This window comes from Macrotis lagotis, chromosome 1, assembly GCF_037893015.1.
Source record: "Macrotis lagotis isolate mMagLag1 chromosome 1, bilby.v1.9.chrom.fasta, whole genome shotgun sequence".
In the NCBI taxonomy this organism is placed as follows: Eukaryota; Metazoa; Chordata; class Mammalia; order Peramelemorphia; family Peramelidae; genus Macrotis; species Macrotis lagotis.
This window is the reverse complement of record NC_133658.1, coordinates 232,704,732-232,723,421: the sequence shown is the minus strand read 5'-3', so window position 1 is coordinate 232,723,421 and position 18,690 is coordinate 232,704,732. Positions and strand designations below refer to the sequence as shown.

The following is an 18,690-nucleotide window of genomic DNA, read 5'->3' as shown; positions in this document are numbered from 1 at the left end:
TTATTTTCTCTTGTCTAACAATATTTGTGTTCAGACAGATGTTATTCTAGTACTGCACTAATTTCTGAGAACAATGACTCTTCTCCAATAACAGCTTCATGATTCTTCTCCTGTCAAGAATCAGTGTCTTACAGAAGAATGGGGAAGAGAACACTCACAAATTATTTATTCATAGCTCCCTGTGAGTCATATCTAGAGAAACCCATGAAGACACACAAAACCTTCATGGGCAACATGCACACACACAAACACACACACAACCCCACTCTACACTTTTTTTCAATAGAGTGGAAGAGAAAATAGTTTTCTATTCAAGAGGGAAACACATTAAAGGAAGTGGAATTCAGAAGTAACATACTGGGAAATACTGATAAGGTGAAAAAAGGGGGAAATGCAAATGCAGGGAAGACAGCATAGAGGGCAATAAAGAGCTAGTAGTTAGAAATCTGAATGTGAATGGGATGAACTCCCCCATAAAAATGGAAATGGATAGTAAAGTGGATTAAAAACTAGAATCCCACAATATGCTGCTTACAAGAAATACATTTGAAACAGAGAGATACATACAAAGTAAAGGTAAAAGGCTAGGGCAGAATATAGTATATTTCAGCTGAGGTGAGGAAGGCAAGGATAGCAATACTTATCTCAGACAAAGCAGTTGCAAAAATATACCTCATTAAAGGAGATAAGGAAGGAAACTATATCCTCCTTAAAGGTACCATAGATAATGAAGTAATTTCAGTACTAAAGATGCATGCAGCAAGCAGTATAGATAGCATCCATATTCTTAGAGGAGAATCTGAATGAGTTACAGTAAGACACAGACAGTAAAATTCTACTGGTGGGAGACCTCAACCTCACTCTCTTAGAATTAGATAAATCTAACTATAAAATAAACAAGAAGTAATTTAAGAAGGCAAATAGAAGTTTAAAAACTTATTCATGATGGATCTTTAGACAAAATTGAATGGGGGATAGAAAGGAATATAACTTTTTTTGTGCAGTACCTGGCACCTACACAAAAATTGATCATATACTGGGGTATAAAAACCTCATCATCAAATGCAGAAGGGTAGAAATATTGAATGCATCCTTTTATATCCACAATGCAATAAAAATCACTTGCAATGAAGGGCCATGGAGAGATACACCTAAAAGTAATTGGAAACTAAATAGCTTAATTTTAAAAAAATGAGTGAATCAAACAAGTAATAGAAAGAATTAATGATTTCATCCAAGACAATGACAATAACTAGACAACATAATAAAACTTATGTGATAAAATTAAAACAGTTATTAGGGGATATTATATATCTCCAAATGTTTATATGAGGGGCGGCGCGGGGTCCTCGCCGCCAGCGGCCTCGCTCCGTCAGTCAGGCCAGGGGCGGCTGAGGCGGGAGTGGCGGAGGGCGGAGACCCTGGTGACCCCGAGCACCCGATCCGGCCATCCCAGCGCCTGACCCCACGGCCCGGCCCCACGCAGCGGACCAGCAGCCCCGCCGCCATGCTCACCTCCGCGGAATGATGTCCCTGGGATGCTGGCTTACAGCCTCAAGCTTTGCATGTCTCTTATGCAGATTGAACAATTCAGAAATAGAGTGCTGAGTGTTCTGGTTAAGATTTACGTGAATTTGGAGAAGCCGGACTTCATCAGTGTGTGCCAGTGCTTGATTTTCTTAGATGATCCTCAGGCTGTGAGTGATATCTTGGAGAAACTGGTCAAAGAGGACAACCTCCTCATGGTATATCAGATCTGCTTTGACCTGTATGAAAGCACCAGCCAGCAGTTCCTGTCCTCCGTAATTCAGAACCTCCGTACTGTCGGCGCCCCCATCGCTTCTGTGCCTGGCTCAACCAACACAGGGACTGTACCCGGGACTGAGAAGGAGAGTGAGAGTAGGGAAACAGAAGAAAAGACAGGTCACACATTTGCTGCAAAATCCCCAGATGTGAACCTAGAGCCCAAGGACCAGATATCCAAAATGATTAAAATTTTAAGTGGTGAAATGGTGATTGAATTACATCTAAAGTTTTTAATACGAAATAATAATACAGACCTCATGCTTCTCAAAAACACTAAGGATGCAGTGAGGAATTCCGTCTGTCACACAGCCACCGTCATAGCAAATTCATTTATGCATTGTGGGACAACCAGCGACCAGTTCCTTAGAGATAATTTGGAATGGCTTGCTAGAGCCACGAACTGGGCAAAGTTTACTGCAACTGCCAGTCTGGGTGTGAATCATAAGGGACACAACAAGGAAGCATTACATTTATGGCAACCTATCTCCCCAAGGACACCTCTCCAGGGTCTGCCTATCAGGAGGGTGGAGGTCTCTACACTTTGGGTCTTATTTATGCCAATCATGGTGGAGACATAATTGACTATCTGCTTAACCAACTCAAGAATGCCAGCAATGATATTGTCCGACACGGTGGCAGCTTGGGCCTCGGATTAGCTGCTATGGGCACTGCCTGTCAAGATGTCTATGATCTGCTGAAAACAAATCTATACCAGGACGATGCTGTGACAGGAGAAGCTGCCGACCTCGCCCTGGGCCTGGTCATGTTGGGTTCTAAGAATGCCCAGGCCATTGAAGATATGGTGGGCTATACCCAGGAGACCCAGCATGAGAAGATTTTACGGGGCCTGGCTGTGGGTATTGCCCTGGTGATGTACGGAAGGATGGAGGAGGCCGACGCCCTCATCGAATCTCTGTGCTGGGATAAGGACCCAATCCTCCGTCGATCTGGAATGTACACCGTGGCCATGGCTTACTGTGGGTCAGGGAACAACAAGGCCATCCGGGGTCTGCTGCATGTGGTGGTCAGTGATGTCAATGATGATGTCAGAAGGGCTGCGGTTGAATCCCTGGGGTTCATTCTCTTCAGGACACCAAAACAGTGCCTGAGTGTGGTTTCCTTGTTGTCAGAGAGCTATAACCCTCATGTTCGTTAGGGAGCTGCAATGGCTCTTGGTATCTGCTGTGCTGGCACAGGAAACAAGGAAGCCATCAATCTGCTGGAACCCATGACCAATGACCCTGTGAACTATGTACGACAAGGTGCTCTGATAGAGTCAGCTATCATCATGATTCAGCAGATGGAAGTCACTTGTCCAAAGGTCAACCAGTTCAGACAGCTTTATTCCAAAGTCATCAATGATAATCATGATGATGCCATAGCAAAGTTTGGTGCTATCCTGGCCCAGGGCATCTTGGATGCAGGCGGCCATGATGTCACCATCTCCTTGCAAACTCGGACTGGGCATACCCACCTGCCTTCCGTGGTGGGCATCCTGGTCTTTACCCAATTCTGGTTTTGGTTCCCTTTGTCCCACTTCCTGTCCCTGGCTTATATTCCTACATGTGTCATTGGCCTTAACAAGGACCTCAAGATGTCAAAAGTCCAGTACAAGTCCAACTGCAAGCCATCTACATTTGCATATCCTGCACCTCTGGAGGTGCTGAAAGAAAAGGAAAAGGTTTCTACTGCTGTACTCTCCATCACCGCCAAGGCAAAAAAGAAGGAAAAAGAAAAAGAAAAGAAAGATGAAGAGAAAATGGAAGTGGATGAAACAAAGAAGAAGGATGAAAAAGAAAAGAAAAAGGAACCTGAGCCAAGCTTCCAGCTATTAGATAATCCAGCCCGGGTTATGCCTGCCCAATTTAAGGTCCTCTCCATGACCGAGACCTGTTGATACCAGCCTTTTAAACCTCTCTCCATTGGAGGCATCATTATCATGAAGGACACCAGTGAGGATTTAGAATTGGTGGAGCCAGTGGCTGCTCATGGCCCCAAAATCGAGGAGGAGGAACAGGAGCCAGAGCCACCAGAGCCCTTTGAGTACATCGATGACTGTGGGCTGGATGCTGGAGAATCTCATTCACCCATTTCCAGAAGATTGCCGAGTCTGATATTGGAAATAACATCCATGAGGAAGTTCCTGCCGAGACCTGACATTCAATGCATGCATGGCTGCCTCTGCGCTGACCTCAGGAAGCCAGTCTCTGAGTCTTCGGTTGAAGAAAAGATGGATGGCTGTTTAGTATACTCTTACACAAACAAAATGTGGTTTTCAAATAAACATATTATAATCTCAAAAAATGCTTATATGAATGGAATAGAGGAAGAGGAAATCAATGAACTGAGCACACAACTAGAAAAAAGTAAAAGAAAGACCATATTAAAAATCCCTAAGTAAATACCAAATTAGAAATTCTGAAAATTAAAAGAGACATTAATAAAATTGAAATCAAGGAAATAATTCTTTTTTGAATCAGTTCCTTATATAATTTAGAACTCAGATTTTTCTCAAAGAAACTTAATATAGGTTTTTCCCCCAAAATTATTTTGCTCCTTTTTTATCTTAATTTTATTTGATCTGTTTGGGCAATAAATTTTTAATTATATGTAATCAAAATGGTCAACTTTATATTCTGTAATCCTCTCTTTTTCCTAATTGGTCATGAATTTTTATCTTTTTCATAAATTGAATAAACGTTAAGTGATTCTTTTGATATTTAGAGGGCAACAAGGTGGCATAGTGGATGGAATGCTGAGCTGGACTTCCTAAATTCAAATCTGACCTCAGATATTTACTTGCTAGGGAACTGTCTAAGATACTTAATCCAATTTCCCTTAGTTCCTCATCTGTAAAATGAATCGGAGAAGGAAATAATAACTCCAGTATCTTTGACAAGAAAATCACCAAAAGAGGTCACAAAAAGTTGAACACAACTGAAATATCTAAACAAAACACTTTTGAGGTTTATTTTTGTATTAAGTATGAGTTAATAGTCTAAATCTAATTTCTTCCATACTACTTTCCTATTTTCTCAGTAGATTTTTCGTAAGTCTTTATCCAAATAGTTGAGGTCTTTATATTTTTCAAATACTAGTATATTAATAGTATGTGTATGCATGTATATATGGTGTACTTAATCTGTTCTACTTATTGCTCTCTCTATTGTTTATTGAGTACCAAACTTTTAGTGATGGCTGATTTACAGTATAATGTGATATCTGTCACTGCTAGGATTTGTCATTCCCATTTCTCTTCATTATTTCACTTAAAGATTCTTGACTTTTTTCCCCATATGAATTTTGTTGTTATTATTTTTCTAGTTCTATAAAGTAATCCTTTTGTAGTTAAATTGAATTGCTTTGAATAAGGACATTAAATTGGAAATATTGTTTTTATTTTATTGGATTATTCACAATGAACAATTATTCTTTTCTAATTATTTAGATCTCCTTATATAATTTCTTATAGTTATTGTGTGTATCTTGGGAAGTATACTACTAAATATTTCATGCATTCTGTTGAAATTTAGAAGAAATTTTTCTTTTTTTCATTTCCTGTCATTTTATTGAAATTAATAATGCTAAGATTTTGTGTATTTTAATATCCTGCAAGTTTGCTAAAAATTAATTGTTCAATTAATTTTTTGTTAACTCTTTGGGATCTATAAGTACATCATTATATCCTCTGAGTATAACAGGGCTTTGACATATACCTAGATCATCTGAGAGGAAGGTACCCCCATGGGAAATCCTAGGGACACATTTCCAGAAGACTACTAACTGGATGGGAGCAGCCTTTTCCTTTGGATGAATAGCCAGAATAATCTGTGACTTTAAAGTACAGGCTGGGGCAATCTAGTTCTCTCTTTCTAGTGTTGTCTAGAGGATGAAGATCTTGTTCACCCACAGTATGGGCTCCATGAACTAGGCTAAGTTGGGGAAAAAAACTTATGTACTTCCTTCTTTCCTTAAGATCCTGAGAAGTGGATTTGGGGTTTTGGTTTGTTTCAGTTTTCCTTTTCTCTGCTAAGTACAGACAAGGGATTTCCCTAACCTAGGAACTTCAGTCATGGCAACCTTGGAGACAGGATTGCAGTACAGATATTTCAACTAGTCTAGCAGAAAAGAGAGGTCAGAGGACTAGGATTCAAGCCTAGTGAGATTTTGGCCAACACTTGATAGGACTATGTCATATAGAAACTGAATTAAGCTATGACTCTAATATTTTTCTTCCCCAGACACTAAGGTGATTTGAGAGTTGTGAGGGAATAGTATGCCCCTTATGCATTTGGGGAGATATTTATATGGTTGTATTTACAATAGTTTTGAAATAAAGATACTTGTATAAAAGTTACACTGACTTAATGAAACTAGGAAATAAGGAACTCTAAGAATTTTGAGAACACTATAAGTATCTTTGGTCTTAGTCAAAGACAGATAATATCAGCTTTCCCAAATAGTACTTCCCAAACACTATTACCTGAACCATAGTCCCTTGATGATGAAAATATATAACAAGAAGGTTTCAGGCACCAAATGCTAGGAAAATCACTATTAAATGCAAAAAAGGATAATTTTATTTCTCCTTAATGAATGTTTATTCCTTTCATTTCTTTTTCTTGCCTTTGTTTTGCCAGAATTTCTCATACTCTATCAAATAGAAATAGATATTAATCTTGTCAAGAGTTACAATTTTTATATTGATTAATATGACATGTATAATTTAATAATAATAATTTAGTTCAGGAAAGGTCTTCTGGTTCTCATGTTCATCTTGCTACATTCCCCCCTTTCCTTAAACTCTGTAGAACTGGCAAACTTCATTTTATGTCCAGGATGTCAGAATACAAAACACAAGAGTTTGGGGAATGTGACTACTATGAAACAAGTTCCCTAAGGTGTTTAAACTCTTACTTGCCTCCCTCTCTAATGATTGGAGCAGGTGGAGAGCTGCTTGGAAGCTTGAGCATTATCTAACCAAATGGGGTTCTTGAAAGGGAAGTCTCCTTTTCCATATCATAGAGCATTGGTTCTTGAAAATGAAATGTCTTAACATCCCAGACTTGGAAGACTCCATGAATCAAGCATATGTAGCATGCCCTTTTCTAGCACCCATATTCTTTCCCTAGTCTTTATTCCTGATCTTAAAAGCAAAATAAACCCACCTATGCCAAGGATAATTTACTTGGAACTATGGGATGAGACCTATCCTAAATATAGGATAGAAATCAGATTAGATGAACAGGATGAATGGTCCATACCACTTATTAACTTACCATATCTGTATTAGTATCACCAGGCATTGATGGTTCAGTGCCTTTCCTTCACCTCAAGATGGAATCCATCTATTTCATACCTTGATGAAGGTACCCTCTTCTTGGGTGGGATTAAGTATGCCTTGAAGAAATCTTGAAGAATCCAAAGGATTCTTGCATGTTCAGTGTTCATTTTAAGCTTCTTTTTAATAATCCTTTATAAAAAAAATGTTCATTTACCTTGTCTAACTGACCCCTTCATCCTTTTGCCCCTTTCTTTTCATTGTCATTCTGAATCAAAATGCTATTGCTAGGGACAGCTATATGGTACAGTAGATAGAGCACCTGCCCTGGAGTCAGGAGGACCTAAGTTCAAATTCAGCTTCAGACACTTAATAAATGGCTAGTTGTGTGACCTTCAGAAAGTCACTTAACCCCATAGCTTAAAACAAATATATTTTTTAAAAAGCTATAGCTAGGGGCAGCTAGGTGGCAGTGGATAAAGCACTGGCCTTGGAGTCAGGAGTACCTGGGTTCAAATCCAGTCTCAGACACTTAATAATTGCCTAGCTGTGTGGCCTTGGGCAAGCCACTTAACCCCATTTGCCTTGCAAAAAAAACCCTAAAAAAAAAGCTATAGCTAGGCAGAAATTGTGCTCATGCCACTCCCCCCTGCTCCTGGCCATCTCTTTACCCACTCATCTTTCCCATTCTTTTTTCATTATCATTCTGGATGTAAATCAGAGGCTGTTAGCCAAGGCCTTTAGGCACTCTTTATAATGCTATGGGTTTTGTGAGTTTTCTCTGTTTTTTTGCTTTGGTTTTATTTTAATTGCTCTTCAAAACTAACAGGCATTTGGAAACATAGGAAATCTCTCACCAATGGTTGCTGTTAGATCAATATAGATCTTGACTAATAATAATAACAATAATAATAATCAGTGAATCAGTATAAACTGTTCTATATTCAAGCAGAATAATGCCATACCCCCAAAAATATAAAATCTATTTAGCCATTCCCAGAGGACTCAGAAACATCTGTACTCAAAATGAATGTTTTATGATCCACCTTCCCCACCTCACCCTGTTCCTCCTTTGATTTTATGTATATATATATATATATATATATAGATATATAGATATATAGATATATATATATCTATATATATATCTATATATCTATATATCTATATATATATATATATATATATGTTCTCTGCCTGAACTACAGCAAAGAGGAACTCCAAGGAAGCAGTAACACATGATTTGCAAATTGATCCCTTGCAAAGAAATAAACCTCTACCTGATTACTGACATTCTGACTCTAACCTGCTCTGCCCGGGTTAGAGACTGGCTCAGTAAAAATTCAATTAACAATATACAAGTCTTTTCTTACACTTTTGATAGTACCTGATTTATGTATCAAGACTGTAACAATATCAAAAAAAAAGAATTTAGTAGGATCCTTTCTTTTGACATTTATATAAAAACTATGTAATGTTAAAATTGCTTTCTCTGCAAGTTTGATATATATATGTTTTTTTAATCCATCTGTCCTAAAGGTTTATTTTTCTGGCTTAGTTAGTAATTTTTCTTCATTATAGAAGAGGACTAAAATGACATTACTATTCTAGAGTCAAGTTACAGTGTGTTTGACTGTGGCTGATCAAATGAATACAAGCTGAAATGCTTTACAGCAGTTTGGACATTTGGAGTAGATTCTCTAAATTTGTGCATTTCATATTTTTTCTGAATTACTACAGTTTTGCTATACTCATAGACAACAGCACCTTCTCTGATGAGGGCAATGCATACTTAGTGGTCTTATACCAGGTTCTCTCCCATGTCACTTAGTCAATTCCAAAGTTTGTTTTTTAATTTACCAATTTATTTTCACCACTATTTAAATATAAAAACAATTTTAACATTCATTTTCATAACATTCATAACATTCAACACTTTGCGCTCCAAATTGTTTTTCTTCTTCCCTTCCCATATTAGTGAGAAAACAAACAATTCAATAAATCCTCCATATATGTAGTTATGCAAAACATTTTCATGTTAGTCTTATTATAAAAGAAAGTACAGACAAAAAAAAACCCTTAAGAAAAATAAGGTTAAAAAGAATGCTTTGGGGGGGCAGAGCCAAGATGGCGACAAGAAGAGATCCAGTCTTAGGAGCTCTCTGATAAAATTCATCAGCTAAGGACTCTAACTTAACTTTCCAGAGACATAATCCACAAAGGGACCCAGTGAGGCAATTCTCCTACTCAAGGTAATCAGGAAAAGAGCAGAAAGGCTCTGCTCCCCAGGGTAGGAGGGGCGGCTGGCCAAAGGGGTGGACTGCCAGAGCCAAAGAACCTCAGCCTCCCGGAGGCAGCCCCAGGGCGCTGGGAGTCTCAGCACACAGGAGCGGGGGAGTCTCCTGAGCCACACCCCGAAGAGCACCAAGCAAAAAGTGGGGGAACAGCAGGGGACCTCTGCCAGAGCAAGGACATGGAGCCCAGCCCTCAGGCCACACAGCAAGCAGCATCCTCTTTCCCCAGCCCTGATCCAGGAAACAGAAGCAGGTGGAGCCAGTAAGCAGGAGCCCCCAGGGCATGAGCCCATTGAGCTGAGGGAGGGGAGTGAAGAGAGACTGCCTAGCTCTGTCCTCTGCCCCTGAAACAGGACTCTGGGGCTCTGACCACATTCAGATCCTGATAGCAGTCTAGGCCCCCCCATAGAACAGCAGCCCCCCCACATCAGCCCCTTGGCAGAGGGGCGCGCTTATGGTCATTCACAGACCCTTGTGGGAGTGTCCCAAAAGCTCAAGAAACACCCCAAACCAGGCCCAGGCTGGGGAAATGAGCAAGCAGAGAAACAAAAAAGAACACTATTGAGAAATATTTTGCAAATGAGCCCAAGAAGGACCAAAATACTCAGTCTGAAGATGAGGAAGCACAAGCTCCTGCATCTAAAGACTCCAAGAAAAACAGAAATTGGGCTCAGGCTATGATAGAGCTCAAAAAAGACTTTGAAAATCAAATGAGGGAGATGGAAGAAAAACTGGGAAAAGAAAGGAGAGAGATGCAGGAAAAACATGAAAATGAAGTCAGCAGCTTAGTCAAGGAAATCCAAAAAAATGCTGAAGAAAATAGCATGCTAAAAACCAACTTAGGTCAAATGGATAAAACAGTTCAAAAAGTTATTCAGGAGAAGAATGCTTTAAAAAGCAAAACTGGCCAGATGGAAAAAGATAAGAAAACTCTCTGAGGAGAACAAATCCTTCAGACAAAGAATAGAATTCAGGGAGATTGATGAATTTACCAGAAATCAGGAATCAATACTTCAAAACCAAAAAAATGAAAAATTAGAAGAAAATGTGAAATATCTCATTGAAAAAACAACTGATATGGAAAACAGACTTAGGAAAGATAATTTGAAAATTATTGGAATACCTGAAAGTCATGATCAGGAAAAGAGCCTTGACATCATTTTCAAAGAATTACTACAGTAAAATTGCCCTGATATTCTAGAAGCAGAGGGCAAAATAGAAATGGAGAGAATCCACCGATCCCCCAGAGAAAGAGATCCCAAAAAACCAACCCCTAGGAATATTATAGCCAAGTTCCAGAAATCCCAAGTCAAAGAGAAAATATTACAAGCAGCCAGAAGGACACAGTTCAAATATCGTAGAGCTGTAGTCAGGATCACACAGGACTTAGCAGTAGCTACATTGGAAGCTCGTAAGGCTTGGAATACAATATACCAGAAGGCAAGAGAGCTTAGAATACAGCCAAGAATGAACTACCCAGCAAGGCTGAATGTCCTCTTCCAGGGAAAAAGATCGACTTTCAATGAACCAGGGGAATTTCAAAGGTTCCTTTTGGAATGGCCAGAGCTGAACAGAAAGTTTGATCTTCAGATACAGGACTCAGGTGAAGCATGGAGATTGGAGGAGAGGGGGGAAATATGAGGGACTTAATGAGGATGAACTGTATGTATTCCTGCATAGAAAAACGACACTAATAATACTCATATGAACCCTCTCAGTTAATAGAGCAGGTAGAGAGAGCTTTTATAGTTGAAGCACAGGAGAAAGCTGAATTCAAAGATAAAATATGGTGTAAAAATGGAGTCAATAGGAAAAAAAGGGAAATGGAATGGGAGAAAGAAAAAGGAGAGGGGGGAATAGTCCAAGATATTTCACATAAGAGTTTTTTTTTATTAAAATGAGCTATTGCAATGATATGGAAGGGGGGAGGTAAGGGGGAATGAGGGAAACTTTGCTCTCATCAGAGATGGCTAGGAGAGAAAACAGCAAATATATTCAATGGGATATAGACATCTGGAGTAAGAAGGAGGGGGGAGCAGGGGGAAGGGGTGGGGATGTGAATAAAGGAGGAGAGGGTGGACCATGGGGGGAGAGTGGCCAGATATAACACATTTTCTTTCTTACTTTTTGCAAGGGGCTGGGAATGGAAGGCCTGCCCAGGACCACAGGGCCAGGTGGATTCTGGGCCTAAGGGGTGGTATGGGGGCTCAGGGCTTCTTGGCCCCAGGACCAGGGATCTGTCTGCTGTGCCACTCAGCCACCCTACAGCAGAGTCATAGTGAAAGGAGAGAGAAAAATAGATTACATGGTAGTGGAGAAATAAGAAAGGAGGGAGTTGGGATCAGCAATGGCAATGGTAGAAAAATATGGAAATAACTTTCGTGATGGACTTATGATAAAGAATGAGATCCACTCATGACAGAGTGGTTGGTGTTGGAACTTTGACTCAAGCACATTTTTTGTTATGATTATTTGGGGGAGGGTGCAGGGCAAGTAGGGCTGGATGGCCTGCCTGGGGCCACATAGCAGGGTGATCTTTGGGTGTCTGGGGCTGGATTTGGACCCAGGTGCTCCTGGCTCAAGGGCCAATGCTCTGTCTGCCACCCAACCACCCCTACTATTATTACTATTTTATTTTATTTTGGGTCTTTTTTCCCTTTCTTTTTTTTTTTTTTTTTTGGTTTTTGCAGGGCAGTGGGGATCGGGTGGCTTGCATGTCACACGGCTGGGTGATTGTTGGCTTTACGAGGCTGGATATGGACTTGGGTGCTCGTGACTCCAGGGCTGGTGCTTCGTCCATTGTGCCACCTGGCCATACCTACAATTATTACTATTATTATTTTTTATTTTAATTTTTTTCTCTCCCCTTTACTTTTTTTGCCCAAACAAGTGTATCTATATTCATGGGGGAGGAGGGGTATTTTGTTTACTTGTAAACAAGAATATTTTATTAATGTAAAAAAACATTTGTACAAAATGAGAATAAAAAATAAATTTAAAAGGAAAGAAAAAGAATGCTTTGATCTCTATTCAGACACCATCAGTTCTTTGTCTGGAAATGGATAACATCTTTCATCATAAGTCCTTCAAGCTATCCTAGGTCATTGTATGACTGAGAATGGATAAATCATTCAGTCCGTCATCTTACAAGACTGCTGTTACTTTGTACATTTCACTTTTCATCAGTTCATATAAGACTTTCTGGGTTTTCCTGAAACTATCCTGCTCTTCATTTCTTATAGTAGAATAGTATTCCATCATATCCATCTACTACAATGTGTTCAGTTAATCTAATAGGTAAGATAATATCTCAAAATTATTTTTATCTGTATTTCTCCAATAGTGAATTAGAGCATTTTTTCATATGACTGAAGCTAGTTTTGATTACTTAATCTGAAAAATGCTCATTTCATTTGGTCATTTATCTATTGAGGAATGGCTCTTATTTTTTTTATAAATTTGACTCAGTTCTTTCTATCTCTGAGAAATGATGCTTTTAAAAGTAGAACACTTCAAAAGTTTTTTTCACAATTACTGTTGCTAACTACAATTCCTTCCATCCTATTTGTTCTCATTGATTCTATTCTCTCTCCTTTCATCCTGTCCTCAAAAGTATTTTGCTTCTCACTTCCCCTTTACAATCTGCCCTCCTTTCTTCACATCCCCTCCCCCCCAATTTCTCTTTCTCCCCTTCCCATTCTACTTTCCTGAAAGGTAAAATAGATTTCTATACCCAAATGAGTCTGTATGTTTTTGTTTTTGACATTAGTGCTAAAATATATAAGTTTCACATTAAACACTCAGAAGATTTTATCAAATGAGTCTTTTAGGATAAAGTCTATCAATTTTATTTTTGCTCCTCTCGCACCCTAGAATTTTTTTTTATTACTAAGGTCTGAAGTCTTTCAATTTCATCCCTAAGTGAATATGGATCAAATTTACTTTTTATTTAAGGAAATCACTTATAGTATTTCATTTCATCAATTTGATCCCCTTTCACAATATTTATTTTTTCTTTAATCATTAAACTGTGTTAAAGCATATTCCTGGTATAAATGGTATGAATATGACTGTTAGTATAAGTCCAGAATGATTAAACCAATTCAGTTGTGAGACATCTGAGACGTTGAATATTAAATCATTTTCATCTTCTTTGTCAATTATTTCAATTTGAAAAAAATCATCTGAATATTTTATGTTGTGACTTTTCCATTATTAATGATTTTAGTTCATTCTTTCATAAAATTTGCTCAGTCATTCCTTGGTTAATGAATACCCCCTTATTTTCCAGTTCTTTGATACTACAAAAAAAAGCTAGTATGATTTTTTTCATATAGTATTTTTTCCTCTTCCTTTGATCCCTTTGAGATGTGGACTTATTAGTGGTATTGGTGCTTCAAAGGGTATTCAGAATTTAACAAGTTTGGGAGCACAGTTCCAAATTGCTTTCTAGAACCCATATTCCTTTCATTGTACCATAACTCACCAGATGACTTCCTTCCAAACTCTAAATTTTTTTCTCCTTAATGATCTTTATCTCCTTTTCTCCAGGATAAAGTAGTCTCCTTATTAAACTATCCATACTTAACTGAATGCACATGTATTCTCTCTAATCAAATGTAATATCCTTGAGGAAAGAAATAACTGTCTCTTTAATATTTGCCTTCACAGCATCCATATCATTGACTGGCAACGAATAAGCACTTATTATTTAGATATTAACTAAATAATAACTAAATATCTAAATAATAACTAAAAAACCCTGATATTTTATCTGCTTCTTTGTCTGAAAACAAACAAAAAAAAGTATTTATGTGGATATTGTTTTGTTCAAGGTACCAATTCCAAAATAAGCATGACTGTTTTAAAATGTATGATGTCAGCCACCATGAATTCCTACTCTGTACATCCATGCACCATGTTACTAAAGTATAAATCACAAAATTAATCATAAAGTGCTTTTCAGATGTAAAGTATACTTTTTAATGCTAGTTAGTTATTTGACCAAGGGAATTTTGAATAGTGTGTTTTTTAAAGCATTTCCTCATGTTTGAGAGAACCAATGTGGTAAAGTAGAATTTGAAGTCAGTGTTCAAATCTAGTGCATTAAATTCTTCAACTTCCTCATGTCTAGGAAATTTGCTTAGTCTGTATGTTCCTCAGTTTTCTGAAGTATAAATTTATGGGCTTAGACTGAGTGGCTACTGAGTTCCATACTGCAAATACATAAAGATCTCACTATGAAATCTACACAAAGAAGACTAAAAGTATAGACCATGTGCACACATATTATAGATATTATCATATGTTGGAGTTTTCTGCCAGGTCCATGATATGTACTGTCATCTGATTGCATCAATAGCCCTTTCTCCCATTATCCCAGGGATATCATATTAGCAAATAGTCAGACAGTTCTAGATGACTCACAATAAATTTTAAGAAGATATAGTGGTTAAAGCAGCCAAGTGGTACAGTGGATAGAGCTGAGTTCACATCTGGTCTCAAACACTTAAATATTTACTTAGCTGTGTAACCTTGGGCAAATAACTTAACCCCATTGCCTTGCCAAAAAAAAAGAAGATATCATAGTTAGTGGTTATGAAATAGATGAAGAAATACCAAATAAGAGTGTAGGAATAATCAGAAAGATTCTGCAGTAACATATAAAAAGCAATATCACAATAAACTGAGGGATTTGAAGGAGAAGTTTCCATTAGAGATTTAAGGGAGAACAAAATGGTTTGAAATAGCTTCTGTGGAGAGTGGAATAACATAAATTAAAGTAGAATGATTGCCTTGCTGTAGTGAGGGCCCAATTAATATCAGGTAACTTTAATTTGTAGACCCAACAGCAAGGTTTCATAATTTTCTAGCTGTCCTGTAGCAAGTGAATATGATACCAGTTGTATGCATGTTATGCTATTGGTAAGGTTGTATAAGCCATGAAAGCAGTTGTTGGAGAAGACGCCTTCACCTCTGATGATCTCCTTTATCTGGAATTTTTGCAGAAATTTGAAAGGAAATTTATAGCTCAGGGTCCCTATGAAAATCACACTGTCTTTGAAACTTTGGACATTGCTTGACAGCTGCTTCGAATCTTCCCCAGAGAAATGTTGAAGAGAATTCCTCAAAGCACTGTCGGGGGTCGGCCCTGACCGCCTGGGTGGATAGGACCTCCCCGGGAGTGAGGTCAGACCAACCCAGAGAAGACACGGCTCCTTAAGGGGAGCAGTGGCTTCGCCTGGTTGGCCTGTGTCCATTGCTCCAATCGGGTGGTAGGTTCTGCCCTCGGGGCGGATTGGGGTGGCAGCCCGGAAATAACTCCCTATATTAACCAGCGCCCTGAGCTATTCGGGGGATCCCTCTGCACCTAATAAAATATATGCCTCCTGAAGACGTGTCTGCCTGAGTCCCTCCTCGCTGATCCCCGGGGGAGGGAAAACACCAGGGACGCCTGAAGCAGTGCCCACTGAGGAGCTCACTCGGGAGTCCGGGGAAGAAGACCCCGGACAGAACTGGCCCCCGAACAGGGACACCCGAAGACCCCCGCCGAGTGAGGTAAGCCTGTTTAAGTAAAAACAGAAGAGGCAGACACCCTAGGTCCACGGGACACCTAGAGGGAGTAAACATGGGCAAAGGAATGTCTAAGCATTTACAGCCAGAGGATTCAGGAGTATTAGCATGTCAAGTACATGCACTAGTAAAGACTCATGGCATAAGAGTCCGTATAAAAGACTGTAAGGATTGGGTGGAAAAAATATTGGTTGTCTCCCCTTGGGTCTCCCACACCGGCATTGACCCTCAGAAATGGAGAGTGGTAGGAACTCAAATGGCCTCTTATAACACAGAAAAACCTGGCTTTCTATCAGACACAGACTTTGTGATTTACTCCGTGGTGGCTGCGGCTCTTGACCCGCAGCCTCCACTGGGAGCCGTGCCCGGAGAAACACAAACAGGGCCCTCGTTACTAGGGGAACCTGAATGGCCCCCGCCCCCAGATGAGGGGCTTGACGACCTGAGGGAACCAGCCCCCAAATACCCTTAAAGAAATAGGGAGTCTGCTGTAGATTTTATCAGCAGAGTGCAGACCACCGTGGAAGGGAAATTTGGGACAGGGAATGCAGCACAACCATTAATCATTCAGTTAATATAGGGAGGACTAACATTCAAAAGGCTTGCTAGCTACTCTGCCTGCTGACCCCTCCTTAGAGGAGATAATTGATAAGGCCCTAGATGAGGAACCTCCCCCAGACCCTCTCCAAACCTCTATTAATCTCCTCGCTAATGCTTTACAAACCACAAACTTAGTGCCTAGATCAAAGGGTAAAGGAAATTGTTTCCGATGTGGAAAGACCGGTCACTTTCAAGCTGAGTGCCGTAATTCCCAGAAGAGTGCAATGAAGTGCTTTGTCTGTGGTAAACCTGGTCATATAGCAAAGCATTGTAGGCAGAAAAACAAAAACCAGAAGTATAGCAATGGTGGGCCGCAGGGAAACGGGAAGAGGGGTCAAGAAGCCGAGGGCCCGACCCCAGGGCTGATCTGTTAAATCCCTCGGTTACTATTCCCCTCTCAGAGAGCACAGAATTGAGCCCATGGACTACGACTACTGTTAAAGCCTCCCCTAGGGACTTCCATCGTTTAGTGATTGGAACTGCTCTCGCTCCCCAGGTCATTGTCCACACACACACAGCTCCTAAGCCCAGGCCAGACTTCTATAACTGTTACAAATCCCCACCATTATCCAATAGAACTAAAAGGCGGTGAGACTGTTGCTCTTGCTATTTCCCTCCCCTGGATAGATAAGGATTGGAGAGAGTGTACCAATGAGGACACATTTGTGGCATGGACACAGGCTATATCAGCCCACCGTCCCACTTTACCACTTATAGTGGAGGGAAGAGAGATTGTAGGTTTAATTGATACAGGTGCTGATGTCTCGGTCATATCCACAAAAGATTGGCAGCCCTGTTGGGAACTTTCAAAAACTCCCCAAGACATCACGGGAGTTTCAGGAGGTACTTTGGCGAAAAGGTCCCTAAGATTTCTAAAATGGAAAAGTGATGATGTGGCAGGGATCTTCCGCCCTTTGGTACTTCCTATTCCTATGTCCCTATGGGGGAGGGATGTTTTGCAAACCTTGGGCTTGTCCCTAACTACAGACACAGCTTTAAACCACTAGGGGTCACTGGAGGGCCGCAACCCATACCGCTGACGTGGCGATCTGACAAACCGGTTTGGGTAGATCAGTGGCCCCTCACCAAAGAGAAATTACAGGCCCTTGCTAACATAGTACAAGGACTTTTATCGGCTGGACAAGTAGAGCCATCCACCAGCCCATGGAATTCCCCAGTTTTTGTAATCAAAAAGAAAAGTGGGAAATGGAGAATGTTAGTAGATCTAAGAAAGGTAAATGCCACTCTACAGCATATGGGTACCACCCAGCCTGGGTTGCCTTCTCCAGTTGCCATTCCAAAGACTTGGCCCATAACTGTTATAGATATAAAGGATTGTTTTTATAGTATACCCCTTAACCCTGTAGATAGACAGCGCTTCGCCTTTAGTGTACCTGCTGTAAATTATCAAGAACCTGCTCAGCGTTTTCAGTTTAAAGTCCTTCCCCAAGGCATGGCAAACAGTCCCACTCTATGTCAGGTTTATGTTGCACAGATTTTGATGCCCATTAGGCGAGAACACTCAGGAGCCATTATTATTCATTATATGGATGACATATTAATTTCTGCATCCCACCGGACTGATGTCTCGCTTATTTTACAAAAGATTACCTCAGCCCTAGCAGCATATGGGTTACAAGTTGCCCCTGAAAAGATACAAACAGAACCTCCCTACACCTATTTAGGACATCAGGTATACAAGGATTTAGTGAAGAAATACCCTAAGATTGATACAGCTCAAGTTTCTACATTAAATGACTTTCAGAAATTAATTGGTTCAATCCAATGGCTAAGGAATGTAGTTCCTATTTCCAATGATATGATGTATCCATTGTATGATATCTTAAAAGGCTCATCTGATTTGAACTCGCCCCGTACATGGACCCCTGCAGCCAGGGAAGCTGTTACTCAGATACAGGACTTGGCATCCACATCAACTGTTGCCCGATTAGATCCAACCGCTCCGGTTTATGTAACTTTGGTGTGTCATCCTTCATTGGGTAAGGCCGGAGTAGTGTTCCAAGTTACAGGTCCTTTACAATGGGTACATTCATCTAAACCCATTAAGTCTATACCCTCTAGGTTTGAAGTGGATGCACAACTCCTTTTGAAAGCAGCAGAAGCTGCGATCAACAT

At 39.9% G+C, this 18,690-nt stretch overlaps 2 pseudogenes; both read left to right on the top strand.

The window, feature by feature from the left end:
- The first annotated feature begins 1,328 nt into the window (after positions 1-1,328).
- On the top strand, positions 1,329-4,207 carry LOC141523559 (26S proteasome non-ATPase regulatory subunit 1 pseudogene; annotated as a pseudogene).
- A 13,287-nt stretch (positions 4,208-17,494) lies between these two features.
- Positions 17,495-18,690, top strand: part of LOC141523501 (26S proteasome non-ATPase regulatory subunit 1 pseudogene) — a 16,896-nt pseudogene continuing 15,700 nt past the window's right edge.